Here is a 14,743-nt window from a genome sequence, read left to right on the forward strand (position 1 = left end):
CAATGATCATAATACAATATGAATGCTGATTAAAGTAGTTTTAAATGGAATTTAAACTATTTGAACTGGTTGGCCATTACATTAAAGCTGTTAAGTTTGTTTAAATAGTATGAAAAGCAAAATATAACTTTTTACTGATGTTTTTTTTTAGAATTGTCCTGGACTTCCTGGCTTATTGTATGTCCCAAGTCAAATTCAATAGGTGCGCCAAAAAGATTGGGAACAACTACCTATAATTTTTAATTAATTATATTTATATGTTTCTTAAGTCAAACAACTTTTATGAAATTATGCTTTTATACAGTATTTCATTTTAACAAAATAATTATTCATTTAATTCTGAATTTTATGGATTTTATTAATAATTATAAATGTAATACTGGGGACATAGTATGGAAAGCTGTATTTTATTATTTCTCTTATAGGATTAGTTCACTTTAAAATGAAAATTACCCCATGATTTACTCACCCTCAAGCCATCCTAGGTGTATATGACTATCTTCTTTCAGATGAACACAATCAGAGATATATTAATAAACACCCTGATGCATTCAAGCTTTATAATGGCAGTGAACTGGGGTCACGAGTTTGAAGCTCAAGAAAGCGCATCCATCCATCATAAACGTACTGCACACGGCTCCGGGGGGTTAATAAAGGCCTTCTGAAGTGAAGTGATGTGTTTGTGTAAGAAAAATATCCATATTTAACACTATATAAAGTAAAATATCTAGCTTCTGGCCAAACTGGTATACGGATTCTACTCACGTCTAAAGCGTAACTTATGCGTAGCGTAATAAGTCAATGGACATTTTTCTTACACAAACACAACGCTTCACTTCAAAAGCCCTTTATTAACCCCCTGGAGCCGTGTGGAGTACATTATGACGGATGGATGCACTTTTTTGAGGGTCAAACTCGTGACCCCTGTTCACTGCCATTATAAAGTGTTTATTAATATAACTCTGTTTGTATTCGACAGAAAGAAGAAAGTCATATACACCTAGGATGGCTTGAGGGTGAGTAAATCATGGGGTAATTTTCATTTTAAAGTGAACTAATTAGGGCTGGGTAAAAAATATCGATTTCTCGATTTTAATCGATTCTCATTTTTACGAACCGATATCGATTCTTAAATCCCAAGAATTGATTAGTCTAGTCTGTTTTCATTTGATGAATGAACAGAACATGTAGCGCCTCACATCCAATAAATCGCAATAATCTTTGTGCTTTGATACTTTTGATATGAAGCAAAGTCTCAGATTTCAAATGACGTCCATCTTATTATGAGATTCAAAAAAAAAATACAGTTTTGGGGCTGTTTAATGTGACGTGACAGATCGCTTTAGCGCCTCAGTTAAAGAGAAGCAGCAGCACGGAGCGAATGTGAACATCCTCTCCTCCGCTTTAATACCAGTTACAGCGCGAAATAAACATGACTAAACATCTGAAGGTATGTTAAAATACACAGTACAACTTACCGAAATCCATATCATGTCTTGTGTAATAGCTCAATCAGTGTTTCAACCTCGGAAAGACATCAATAATACAGCTTGTAAACAATGTCACGTAACGTCACATTTACCTCAGAAAAACATATTCAGTGACCATAAACTCATTAGTCAGCTAGAAAAGTGAAGTCTAGAAAGCAGCTTCTGATAAATATAGCTATGCACCGTTACATATTCATTATAATGTTCTTCAATATTTAATGCATGTTTGAATAAATCAGTTATGACAGCCACGATTTAAATGTTTATATTTCAAAAAAACTAATTGGAGTAGAAATATAATTATGTAATTCTAAACTTTATTTATTATAAAAAAAAAACATCATTGAGTGTAATTTAAGTGTTTGTGTATAAATAAGTTCATTTTAACCTTTAATATTATAGTAAAGTAGTACCAACTGACTCCCATGTGTAGTTTACAGCATTAGTTGAGAGATTTTTTTCCTCTAGAAAAGGAAGAAATCGAATCGAAATCGAAATCGTAATCGAATCGAATCGCAAGCATGTGAATAGAAATCGAATCGAATCGTAAAAATTGTGTCAATACCCAGCCCTAGAACTAATCCTTTAAAACTGCATGATAGAATTGAGATAAATTGATCATTATTCTTTAACATAAAACGTAAGAAATACTGTATAACATCAAAGTACCGCAAGGGCGATTAGAGAGCAGACGGTTCTGTATGAGAAACTTTTGGCCTCACAAACTGAATTTAATTTACCATTGAGTTTCTTCTGATTACAGTGTATTCGGAATAAGCAAAACAGGCAGGTAACAAATTAAAATGCTGTAGCCAAAAGAAACAACATGGGCTGAATGAAGGTAACATAACATTCTACTGTTTTCCCTCACTTTTTAAACTGTCTGATCTAATATTGCGATATGCAGGCCAGGGGCGCATATATTATTGAAGAAGTGCTAGAGCAAGCACATAAAGTAATAAAGAGCATAATTAATTAATAATTAATACAAGGAATATGTAATCAAATTCTTCATCTAGGACAACAAAATAACAACATCAAGACAGATTGTTATTGTCAGTGATGCCGCATTTGCTAGCTTTATTTATTTATTAGACTTGCAGGGTCTCATTTTCACTCAAAATTCAGCTTCAGTAGTTGCCGTGGAAACTGGAATGGATAGGATGAGTGTAAAATCTGCAGTTGGCTTCAAAACGCTCAATCCATGCTATCTATCTATCTGTCTATCAGTCTGTCTGTCTATCTAAAACAAGGCAAAGATATGGATAATTAGGGTTTTGTGTGAGTGTGTTTGTACTTAGCACATTCCATAAGCAATATGTTGTGAGGTCTCATGAAATGCATTCATCTATATTTCATTCCCTCTGGTGCTGGGAGGTTTTTCTGGGTGCTGAACCGCTCACTGCAGCTGCATTACAATCAGATGTAAATCATTAAGTTTAAACCAGCAGAGAGACACCAGAAATACAGCTAAACCACTACTATAGAGATCCTGCACTAATGAATAGCGGTTGGGTTACATCTTTTGTGCTCGGTAAAGCAGGTAATCAAGAATGAATTTAACAGCCATCTAGTCTTGTTCTGAGCATAAGCATATGTGGATATTTTGAAGAACGATTCACAGTGCTCAGTATGAATGCTGAAATTAGTATTCATGAATCAAATCACATGCAGTGATGAAACACAGAAGGGAAGTGACAAAGACCCTTTCAAGCGCCCTTCATTAGAAAAGGTTGTTTGGAAGAAAAAATATAGTGACTCTGTTGTTCCAGGGTGAGGGATAAAATTACACACACCCATTAATGAAAATGTCAAATAGTAAGAACCACTTTGAATGTCCTCAAAATCAGGTTTTTGACATGTTTCACTACATTTGTGAGGATGTTTTTAAAAAAGTATTGCCAAACCTATGCATACAACCACATACTCTTCACTGTTAGATCAATGCTATTGAGTCCTGTGTTAATGAAGACATTGAGAGGGCCCGAGAGCCTTCCACTCTTAATGAGAACAGATATTACTAACCGAAGGCCTCACATACACTTCAAAACTGAAATACGACAGAGCCCCACACGTTTACATCTATTATGACATGCATTTTATGATCTGATCCCTCAATTCATTTGTACTCCTTTACTTAAAGTATTTGAGTTGCAGCAACAAAACAGTAACAGAAGGTTAAAATTTACATTACTTTTAGTCCACTAATTCATTCAATTTTATTGAAGGATGCAATAAACTGATCAAAAGTGAAAATAAAGATATGTTTAAAAAAATTCCATTTCATATTAAAAAAAATGCCATCTATTCATCCAAAATCCTGAAAACAATACATAACGGTTTCCACAAAAACATTAAGCAGCACAGCAGTTTTCACCATTGATAATAATATGAAATGTTTCTTGAGCAGAAAATCAGCATATTAGAATGATTTCTGAAGGATCATGTGACCCTGAAGACTGGAGTAATGATGCTGAAAATCCAGCTTTGCAGTCACATGATTACATTACATTTTAAAATATACTAAAATAGAAAACTGTTATTTTAAACTATAATAACATTTCACAATTTTACTGTTTTACTGTATTTTTGATCAAATAAATGCAGCCTTGGTGAGCATAAGAGACTTCTTACAAAAACATTTTAAAAGTTTAATACATGTGTGAACTTGCAGAGGAAGTGACTTCATATATCATGTAAAAATCATCTTGGTACCACTTGGTTAAATGTAATAACAAAAATAGCCAGAGTTGGCTATTAATAGCATTAATTGCAGATTGCTGATGATGTTTTCATAATGATGCAAATGTGATCCAAGTGTCTAAATTCTTTTGGGGCAATTGTACTAAAAGAAACAGGGGATAGCAAAGTGCCATCTAAAAGTACTACTAAATAAATAATGACTGGTTACATAAGTGAGTGCATAAACCTGTCATGTGCAGAACACAGTACAAACCAGTGTACACTGACTAAAGTGACACAATTTCAGATACCAAATGATTGTCAATAGTTGCTACAAACAACCTTATATTTGTGAAGCAAAAAGTATCAATAACTAATGATGTTTACATTTAAACCTACAGACAATGATCTAGAAGATCTGGTTTAAGTGCTAATAGTCAAGAATCTAAAGACCTTTGCTGTACAGTCATTACAATCAACTAATGATTCTGCCTCTCTCTGCTCAAGTGAACACTGAACAACGAATAGATGTGTGAACTATAGGCGCATATCTGTCACTATTCGTTCTTAGAATTCAGCATTCCCATTAACATAGTCAAATTAGTCACGCAACACAAGCTATTTCTGAGATGGCCATCTTCATTTTAACACATTCTCTGAAACACACTGTCTGGATCCTGTGAGCTCAAATTCCAGACTGTCTTTTTAAAGTGCGACTGCCGTGGTGACTCATTCCAGTATCATCGAGCCATTAGAAAGCTTTCAGATTCAGGTGCTCTCAAATTTTTTTGTCTTTGAGGTTTGATTTGGCCCAATCAAACTCTCAATTTGCCATCAAACTTTAGTCTAAAGTGTTTGCTGGAACTAACAGTGAATTTCCATCTTAAAAGTGTTTTATAGCTCACAATGAACCCATGAGAGAACAAGAATCTAAACAAAACATCTAAATGAGCAGCAATCATCAGATTGAAGCACCTTGGAGCCTCTATTTTTAGATAATAAGCTTGAAAGCTGAAAATAAACAGAAAGCTAGTTAGTGCCTATAAGACAGAGACAATGCACCATAAATTTCACAATTGACAGTTGACCACAAATACAGCCATTTTCATGTTTTTTAAATGCCAAATTTTACATGCCTGCTTGGACTCAAACTTTAAATATAGTTTTCTGAAAACTGGGTAGTTTTTTCTCTATTTTAATAATTAGTGACCTAATTAGGATATTCTATAAAAGAATAATTAGTAACTCCATGAAATCTTTTTCTGCTGGTTTCTTTGAAATAAAAAAACCTAGTTTACAAAGGTAAATTTAACAAATAATAAAATGTGCTAAAATAATGATTTAAATGAACACCAATTGATTTTTTTTTATATTAAAAGGAAATTAATACTTGTATTCAGCAAGAACAAATTAAATTGATTGATGACAGTGCATTCATAATGTAACAAAGACAAAAATATCATAGTTTTCACAAAGAAAATATTAAGTAGCTGTTATCAACAATAAGAAATGTTTCTTGAACAGCAAATCAGCATATTAGAATGATTTCTAAAGGATCATGTGACACTGAAGACTAGAGTAATGATCTGCTCTAGTGTTACAAAAAATAAAAAAATAAGATGAAGTTCTGACTGCTGTTTGCTCTCTCTCTCCTCCAGAGGAGCTCAGGGGTTGGTACCCATTTTCAGTCAGCTCAGCTAGAGAGCAGGAGCAGCTCTAATGACTAAATGATGAGAGATGGGTGGGGGTGAACCAGAGCAGAGCACAGCCATGAGAAATAGAGGAAAAGTGTACCCTGTTGCCGGTGGGAAGCCACTTTAGCTTGACAAAAGAGCCCAAGCAGAACCTTTAACATAAACTAAGCCCAAACTGTTAACCAATCATAAGGCTGGATTTCGTTTCCATGGAGATGATTGACAGGCGATTTAAATGGCACAGTCTGGTGCTTACAGGTCATGCACTTTCACTTATGACTAAAATGCCAGAACAGCATTAATGGGCCTCTAGTCATGTCAGCACACACACACACAGATTTTTCTCTGAGTGACAGGTCTGTTTGCCGAAATCAGACAGCGTGAACTGACATATACCAAAGCACTTTTCTACATTCACATTTCAAATTCAATCCCAACTGATGTATGCTCAACAGCTAGAGAATACCCATAATGCACTGTGATAGTCACACGCTGAATGAATTCCTGCTTCTCGCCAGAAGATGGCGCCCGCATCTGAATCATCCATACATCATTTTTCCAAACCGCTGGTCCAATGTGGCTACAGCATAATATCATACAAGTATAAATTCCTTTTTAATTGATTATTAAATTGTTTAATTAAGGTTTATATACTTTCCATGACAGAGTTAAATCTTTTTATCTTATACTGGAGCTGCCAGTTTGCTAAGTTTCAAATAATTAAACAGCAAGCACAAACAATGCAAAAGGGGCAACCCTTCCGACACACTCAGTGTCCGAATTCGCTCAGTCGTTTTCATTCATTCCCTCAAGTGAACTGTATTAGTGGACTAATGTAGGGAATAGAGAATAAGGGTATAGGGAATGGTTTCGGACACAGCCCAGGACCAGGATTGGGAAGGGAACCCATGTGCTACAGTAAGCAATTCAATGCTACTGCAGAAACAATAGTGCGATAGAAAATGCTGCAAAGACAGTACATCAGCTTAAACACTGTGCTGAGAGAACTCTCTAAATGACACATACTTATCCTTACACTGCTTCTCAGGTAGTTTTAATGTGCTGGCATTACTTACATCCCTCACTCGACTATCTCCAACAGCTTTAGGCAGTCAGCACGAAAGCAGACAAAAAGCGAGAGACTAAAAAAATGAGGGATAGTAGAGGCTGAATGCCAAACATGCTCAGAGAAATGAGAGAGAGACAGTCTGTTCAAATATGATCGGGCGATTAATCTAATAAGCTGAAGCCTAATATTGATGAAGAGACAGAATGTAAGAACAGAAGGCGAATGGAGGGACGGGTGGAGGGGTGGAGAGGTGGAGCTGGACCACGGCCCATGACAGACAAACTGGAAATGGACATAGACATAATGCACATATGGCCAAAGAGCTGCTCACTCTGTCAGACTGACCCCAAATACAGCCTGAGTGCATGAGAAACACAGTACCCTGGAGACATCAGCACATCAAAGCAAACAGACTGGCTCCATCCAGGACAAGATTCAGTTTCAAATGTGTCCTGAATCGGCGGCCATCTTTGTGACACCCCCAAGCAGATCATTTGCAGAGGTTTTGCCACTTACGTTTCAATTCGGCATCAAATCACCAATAATATTAGACAAACACGTTATCATAAAGTTTGCCTCTTTATCTCAAATCAGTAGTGTTGTTATTGTTTACTAATACTACTATTAAAATGTTTTCATTCATTGAAATAAAGCTGAAATTAAAGAAAATATAATTATTCGGAGTGTCTATTTACACTAAGTGTAAACACTTACACTATTTACACTAAGTGTAAATAGCCTGTCTTGTTGGCAAAGGCTATTTACACTAACTCCACCCACCAATGTCTGGTTGGGCTACACAAGATTAAAAAACACATGCAATACTCAATGTCTGCAGTGGCATAGGCCGTAGAGAGTATGGTGCATGAAAGTAGTTTTTGACGCGATCGACCAGAGTTCGAATCCGGCTTTTACCGAACTCGAAAGGCATTTATTTTCAATAAAAACAAAGAATTATTTGAAAAGTGGAAATAAAGTGCTTAACGAGTTTTTAATAATAAAGTATTTATCAGGTAGGGTTAGGGGTAGGTGTAGGGAGAGCTTTACTGTCCCAATAAGGTGGCATCCAATTAATAATTTTAATAAATATAATTGCAAAGAACTGCTACTCTTATATAGAGTAAATAGAATATATTGCTATTTTCACTTAGTGTAAATAGCCGCTGCCATAAATATTTGATGAAATTGGATAAAACTTTTTGCCTATGAACTAGAAAAATATTTTAAAAAATGAATATATATATATATAGTTTTTATTTATATATAGCTGTTGATTTTTCTGTCAGATGCATTTTAAGTGAAGCGCCTGAGAAAAATGGGAAGGATTTGCGTGCAGGTATGATGCTAATTCTATTCATCAGGATCAGTGTCCATATGTTTTATTAACAGTTCATGTTAGTATTGTGTATTTACCATGATAACTGTAATTTCCATAACCTTAAGCCAAAATACCATTTTATTTTCACTTTATGTAGTTTTCTATATTTTTGATGACTGTGGTGGCTCATACCAACTTACTAACTTTATTGTATTAACAAAAACTAGTTTGGGGCTGCTATTTAATAGTCTTATCTTACTGTTTATTCATCAGTGCTAGTGATAATCTTACAAATTCCTAAAAATTCTCAAAAAAATGTGAAAATGTGTGTCCCATGTCCAAACCAGTTTAAAACTACTGTTTTATGATACTCAGTCATTGCTTTCTATAAAGTCAAATTAAATATACAAAACAATTACTATTTTCTTTATGGAAGTCTCTGATTGGTGCTTTATTTCAAAAGCTAAAGATTTTTTCAGGCCCAGTGAGGGTTGCTACTTACAGTACTCACTGTTTTGAGCATTACAGTAATAACATGCTGTCACAAAATCTAGTCTCCATGGCGACTCTCAAAAACAGTCTCTGTCTCTAATCACTGAAAGCACTAATTATTTCGACTCTTCTCAAATGCACTCACAGGAAGTAAATAAAAAACATACACACACAAGCCATTGTGATGGAGGAGCCAGTCCTTACGCCATTCCTTACGTACATCTACAGCAATTAAAACTGAGAGGCTGCCATGTTATGCCAGGTTTAGACTACACTAAATCATATAGTTATAACATTATAAATGTTGAAAACAGTTGTGCTGCTTAATATTTTGTGGAAACCATGATCCTTTTTGATGATACGCTGATTTTAACACTGTGCTGCCATGCTATCTTAGACAAGCAAAGACAAAATTTCCAGTTTTCCCATCGTCTTTAAGAACTAAGTTTCAAAATAGGTTTTAATGAGGGAATTATTCAAGTATCTATTTTTAAGAAGCTGCATGCATCTATTAATGCACACACACTTAAGCATGTCCGTTAGCATCTGTGTAGCTGCAGTGAAGTCTGTGCCCCGTGTTGCCCCTGTCTTCATTAAAGCTTGAAGTTCTTGAAGTCGTGCTGGGCTCACAAATGTAGAGATTATGTAACTCCCAGTGAAATATGCCACCTTCAATGAAAACTGAAAAGTGTAGTAATTGAAAGTCAATCCTTTCTTAAAATCCCTTACTTCACCACCACTTTAAAATTGTAATGTACACCTGCATGTTTAACTCCTTCTCAAACAGCTCTAGGATCAATCTTTTACCGTTAAGTCCATTAAAATGTGCACAAAATTTCATGATTCCCTTTTTGAAGATTACAAACTTATACAACAAAAAATCCAAAATATATTTATACGATATATTTACACATGAAAATGCAGCTTTGAACAAATTAAAAAAAAAAAACAGTTTATTAATATAAATCTAACTTTTAGCCATAGTTTGCTTTCATTTCAACAAATAAATCTGCCATACAGCAACTGAATAGCTGAGGATAAATGATGCTATGTAATGGGTAACATTTGTTTTCCAGGTTTACAATTTTCAGAGAGTATCAGAGTTATTCTAAACCAATTTACAAATAAAATGGATTGGGGGGAAAAACCCGAAAAGCAAAAAGCATGTGCAAGTCAAAGTCATTTATCCTACTTTGTAGAAACTCTGACCCAAATACTCACGGCCTTCTTTTTGTACAGTCACCACTAGTTAGTGTGACACATTTTTACAGCAGGGACACAGATTGGCTTACTTCAGCACTGGAAGGCCGGATATACAGCAGAGACGTGTGTGTGTGTGTGTGTGTGTGTATTTGTCAGAAACACATTTGGGGTTTACTGGTAGCTTGTGTTATGCTAAATCAACAACTCAATGACCCGCAAGTCCTTCCCATTCCCTTGATCCTTTTACACCTACTTTAAAATACAGTTAATTTATTTTATTAGTTGGCACTTTGCCATCTGCATGATATAAAGAAGGAGAGAGAGAGAAAATCTATCAAGTTTTTCCCACCGTGCCCTTTGAGCTGAATCTCATTTTCTTAACTTTCTCATTAAGACTTGAGACTCATCTACGCCTAATGTTTACTTTTTGTAGGCCTCATTTAAAGTAAGTGTTCTTTCAAAAGCTACGGCATATCCTGAATTTACCTAGATCCAAGAAGCTCTTGATTAAGGCTCAGCAAAGCAAACTAATATTAAAGTTTTGAATAATGGAATGGTTTATATGGATCAAAGACCCATGATTCCCCCACAGTCCAGATCTTTCTCTTCAAATAAGACTAGCGATATAATTCCTGAGCAAACAAGGAAAAATTGGCAAGGCAAAGCAAATCTCTATGTAGTATATATCTATGATATATGATTCATGGACCTGTCTGATCTATTAAACGCTGTTCATTTAGTTGGAACAGTTTTTTCCCTCTAGGCTGAAACCAACAGAACCATGCCAAGAATGACTGAACAGAAAACACATAGTTTATGTCCATCTGCAAGTGATAAGTATGCATTATTTTACAGAAATATATTTAGAAAACAAAGCAGTTACTTACAGTTACAGTTAATTTCACAGACACTAAATGCCTCAAATAAAAGTCAGTATCTTTCAAATGATTTGATGCCACTACCTGGCAAACTTTAGCTAATCCGGTGATTTGTTGTTCCTCAAAGTTGCTTGTTGCATAAACCTTGTTTCTAGGCGGAATTCTGCACCCCCAGACTCCCAGAAGTTGCTCAGCCAATCAGACTGCAATTGTCATTTTCTGCTAGTTCTGCCAGTTTTGTATGTAATTTGCATCAGACGGTCAGTGAATGGACTGTGGGCGGTTGTGGGTGTTCCATCTGAGGCTGAAGCCTCCTCCCTCAAACACTATGAACAGCATTAGCATTTTAACAGAGTTTTAGAACTTTGTTTGATCTCAAAATGTATCTTTCAGCTTCAGAATACTGATATGCAGGGTACGATGATGAAAAAGATGACTTGGACTTCCTGTTCAGTCATAGCACAGGAATGTGTGCACACATGAATACTGCTTTTCCTATCTGTGCACAGTAAGAAGCCTGTCTAATCAATAAACCCCCTTAAGTCAGCGGGTCTACATGATGCTTGTGACAGGAATAGCATCTCTGTGCGTTCTCTAAGCTCACCTGCAGCGAGGACACATCGTACGGCTACTAAAAGAGTCAGCGATGGATAGAGAAATGCAAAATCAATAGATAAACCCAACATATGGATCAATCACCTTGCTCTGTCTTTCCCTCCTCCGGTCACTTAATGGCTCTGTTCCAAAATCTAGTGACCGTCTTGTTGTTTAACTGTCTTCAAACGCATCTATGTGGTATGGAGCATCACAACTGAAATAAGTGACTGTTTTTTAACATTCTACGTAGGCAGCAACAACATTAAACATAAAAAAGCACACAGGAAACTTGACTTACAATTAATTTCAACATTTAAAGAATTTTGCTAATTACATGATACTATAAAATAGCATCAAAAATAACACAAATATTGGGTAAAACAATCTAATTTTAATTGGATTTAACAATTTGTATTTGTTTTTTTGTTTTACTATTTTTTATTTAATCATATAGAATTACAGTACATAACTGGCATTCAAAAGTAAAGAAATTAATACTTTCATTCAGCAAGGATGCATTAAATTGATAATTTATAATGTTACAAAAGATTTCTATTTCAAATAAATGCTGTTTTTTCTTTTACTTTCTATTCATTAAAGAATCCTTGAGAAAAATGTATTATAGTTTCCACAAAAATATAAGCAGCACAACCGTTTTCAACATCAATAATAATAACAAATGTTTCTTGAGCAGCAAATCAGCATATTAGAATGATTTCTGAAGGATCATGTGACACTGAAGACTGGAGTAATGATGCTGAAAATTATTTCACAATATTACTTTTTTTAATGTATTTTTGATCCAGTAAATACAGCTTTGGTGAGCATAAGAGATTTTTTCAATAATAAACAAACAAAAAATCTTATCAATCTTAAATCTTTAAATAATAGTTCAATATTTCATAGCACAGGACATGGTAACTACCCATGCATATTTATAATGAACATTGCTTTCACTGTGTCTGTTATATTGGATAGATTTTTTTCACTAAGCTTGCTAGAGTGCTTAATGGGATTGCCTTCTTCGTGAAGGACACACGCAATACTGCCTTAGAATTTGTCCAAAAGGAATCCAGAAACATCTGGAACAGCCCTTGTCAGTCAGGAGACAGGAGGTACTTAAAATGCTGCATATATAGTCAGCTCACTAGCGCCTGATTTTTATCTCTCATCCATCAACCTCACTGTCATTCAGCACTGACACTCTCTCCCTCTGATCTTCTCCGTCTATGTAGTGGGAACCAGCTGCTGGGCCCTTGGGAATCTAAATGCCTTATTCCTGGTCTGATCCTGCTAGACACCCACCACATCATCTCCTCTCAGAGACGCAGATCTCTGCATGGTTACGTGCCACTCAAGTTACGTAACTTGCACTAAAAACAAACGTTGCTAGGCCTCTTTTGATGTCTTTCCATGCACTCCTAGCTGGTTTAGGTCAGGATGCTCATATCTGGAGAGGATACTCAAACTCTGAGGACAAGAACATGACATTAAATTTTAAACACACACGAGTGAAGTAGGAGATAATGGCGCTATGTAACAAGCTTCCCGAGAGCTGCTGCAGCATCAGGCAGCTTGATAAAAGAATGATGAAGAAATAAAAAACAGACAATATAAAATGAGGACAAAGAGTATCTGAGATAGACTCTGTGTTAGAGTTTAATTGCATCTTTTCCCTGATTTTCTTCATATTAGGAGCTGGAATATATGCAGATGTACTATCTCAGCCTCAAGCCATTTCTCTTATTCAAATATTTGTATTATAAACACAGGCTAAGAGTTATTTGTGTCTGACTAAAAGTTAGTTAGATTTCTAATAAATTGCAATGCATCCATATCTCTTGGAAGTTAAGCACATACATTTCTGTCATGACAACGCTTGAAGTGTTTAGCATGGTAATGAATGACTACGTTAATATGTTGGTCTTGGCGGAATAGATCTGCTGCAGAGCAAGTCAAGTCACCTTCATTTATATAGCATTTTATACAATACAGATTGTTTCAAAGCAGCTTTACAGTGATAACAGGAAAATGGTACATTTTAGCTGTTGTTCAGCTAAAGTCAGTTCAGTGTTGATTCAGTTCTGTTGGAATGATCATAGATTATTAAATTAGTTCATTTAATATATATATAAGCAGTTCTGCAGAAAACAGTGGTGTCATCGTCCAGCTTTGTTCAGCAAGTACGGGATTTGCTACTGCCAACATGCACAGACACGCTGCTGTGAGCAAGTAAGATATGCTGCTGCTGTACAATATAGCGTGCATGAATTACCCGTAGCAGATCTATACAAGAGGAGCTGGGGAAGGGGTAGGGTTTCTGAAAGCACGTTGAGCAGCGAGCTTATTGGCTACTGACACAGCAGGAACCAATCAGCTGTGCCCTATAGAGAATGATGTGTTTGCTAGCAGGTTGAGTTAAGGACCTATCAGCCTGCGCCATATAGAGTTTCATGACAGAACTTTGTATTTATCAACCAGTTTAAAGAGGTCATCAGAAGTAATCAAGGACAGAATCTAACATCCTAAACTGCCATATACTTGAGTTTATATATATATATATATATATGTGTTCACAACATATTTTACTTCTGTAATGTGATGTATTTGAGAAAAATTATGTAGCAATGTTAATTTCGTTAACAAAGTCTATGAAGAAAAATGTTCGTTGATGACCTTTTTTTCCGTGACTAAGATTATGACGAGATGACACCAATGTCATTAAACAGTAACTGTGACTATATCGATATGCAATATCCTTAACGAAAAAGGACGAGACTGAAATGTGGTTAAAAAATTAAAACTTGACCAAAATCACTCTTTGTTTTTGTTGAATAAAGGAGGAGACAAAACATTACAGAACGTTTTTACTAGCTTTCATGCTTACGGTTGCCAGATTTCAAGAATTTAAATCCCCCAATCAGAGCTCTTCTGTTAAAAGAACATGTTTTCTACCCAAGCGCACGCTCTCTACGCTGCGGAAAAAGTGCGGATGATCTGAAAACACAGACAAACAAGTAAGCTGAAGTTCAGTGATCTTTATTTGAGATTTTCTGCTTAAATGAAAGTGTCATTCAGTCAGTCTGTCTTCTGTCATGAGCCGCTGGCGCTGTTTGCTGTGACTAAACGTGCGATCAAAGTGCAGGCTGATATCCAACTAAGGAAAAGGGATAGAAATAAGAATCCAACCTTGATTCAAATTTCTTATAAGCTTATTTGAATTGGTCTAAAGCAGGGTGTCCAATCCTGCTCTTGGAGGGCCACTGTCCTGCATAATTTAGCTCCAACCCCAATTAAACACACCTGAACCAGCTAATCAA

General features: G+C 35.6%; 1 protein-coding gene across 2 annotated transcripts in view; it reads right to left on the reverse strand.

Moving 5' to 3' along the window:
* aatkb (apoptosis-associated tyrosine kinase b) overlaps nt 1-14,743 on the reverse strand; it is a 54,900-nt gene that overhangs the window by 25,949 nt on the left and 14,208 nt on the right. The gene's annotated exons all lie outside the window — the stretch shown is intronic.

Source organism: Ctenopharyngodon idella, chromosome 12 (genome assembly GCF_019924925.1).
Source record: "Ctenopharyngodon idella isolate HZGC_01 chromosome 12, HZGC01, whole genome shotgun sequence".
NCBI classification, from domain to species: domain Eukaryota; kingdom Metazoa; phylum Chordata; class Actinopteri; order Cypriniformes; family Xenocyprididae; genus Ctenopharyngodon; species Ctenopharyngodon idella.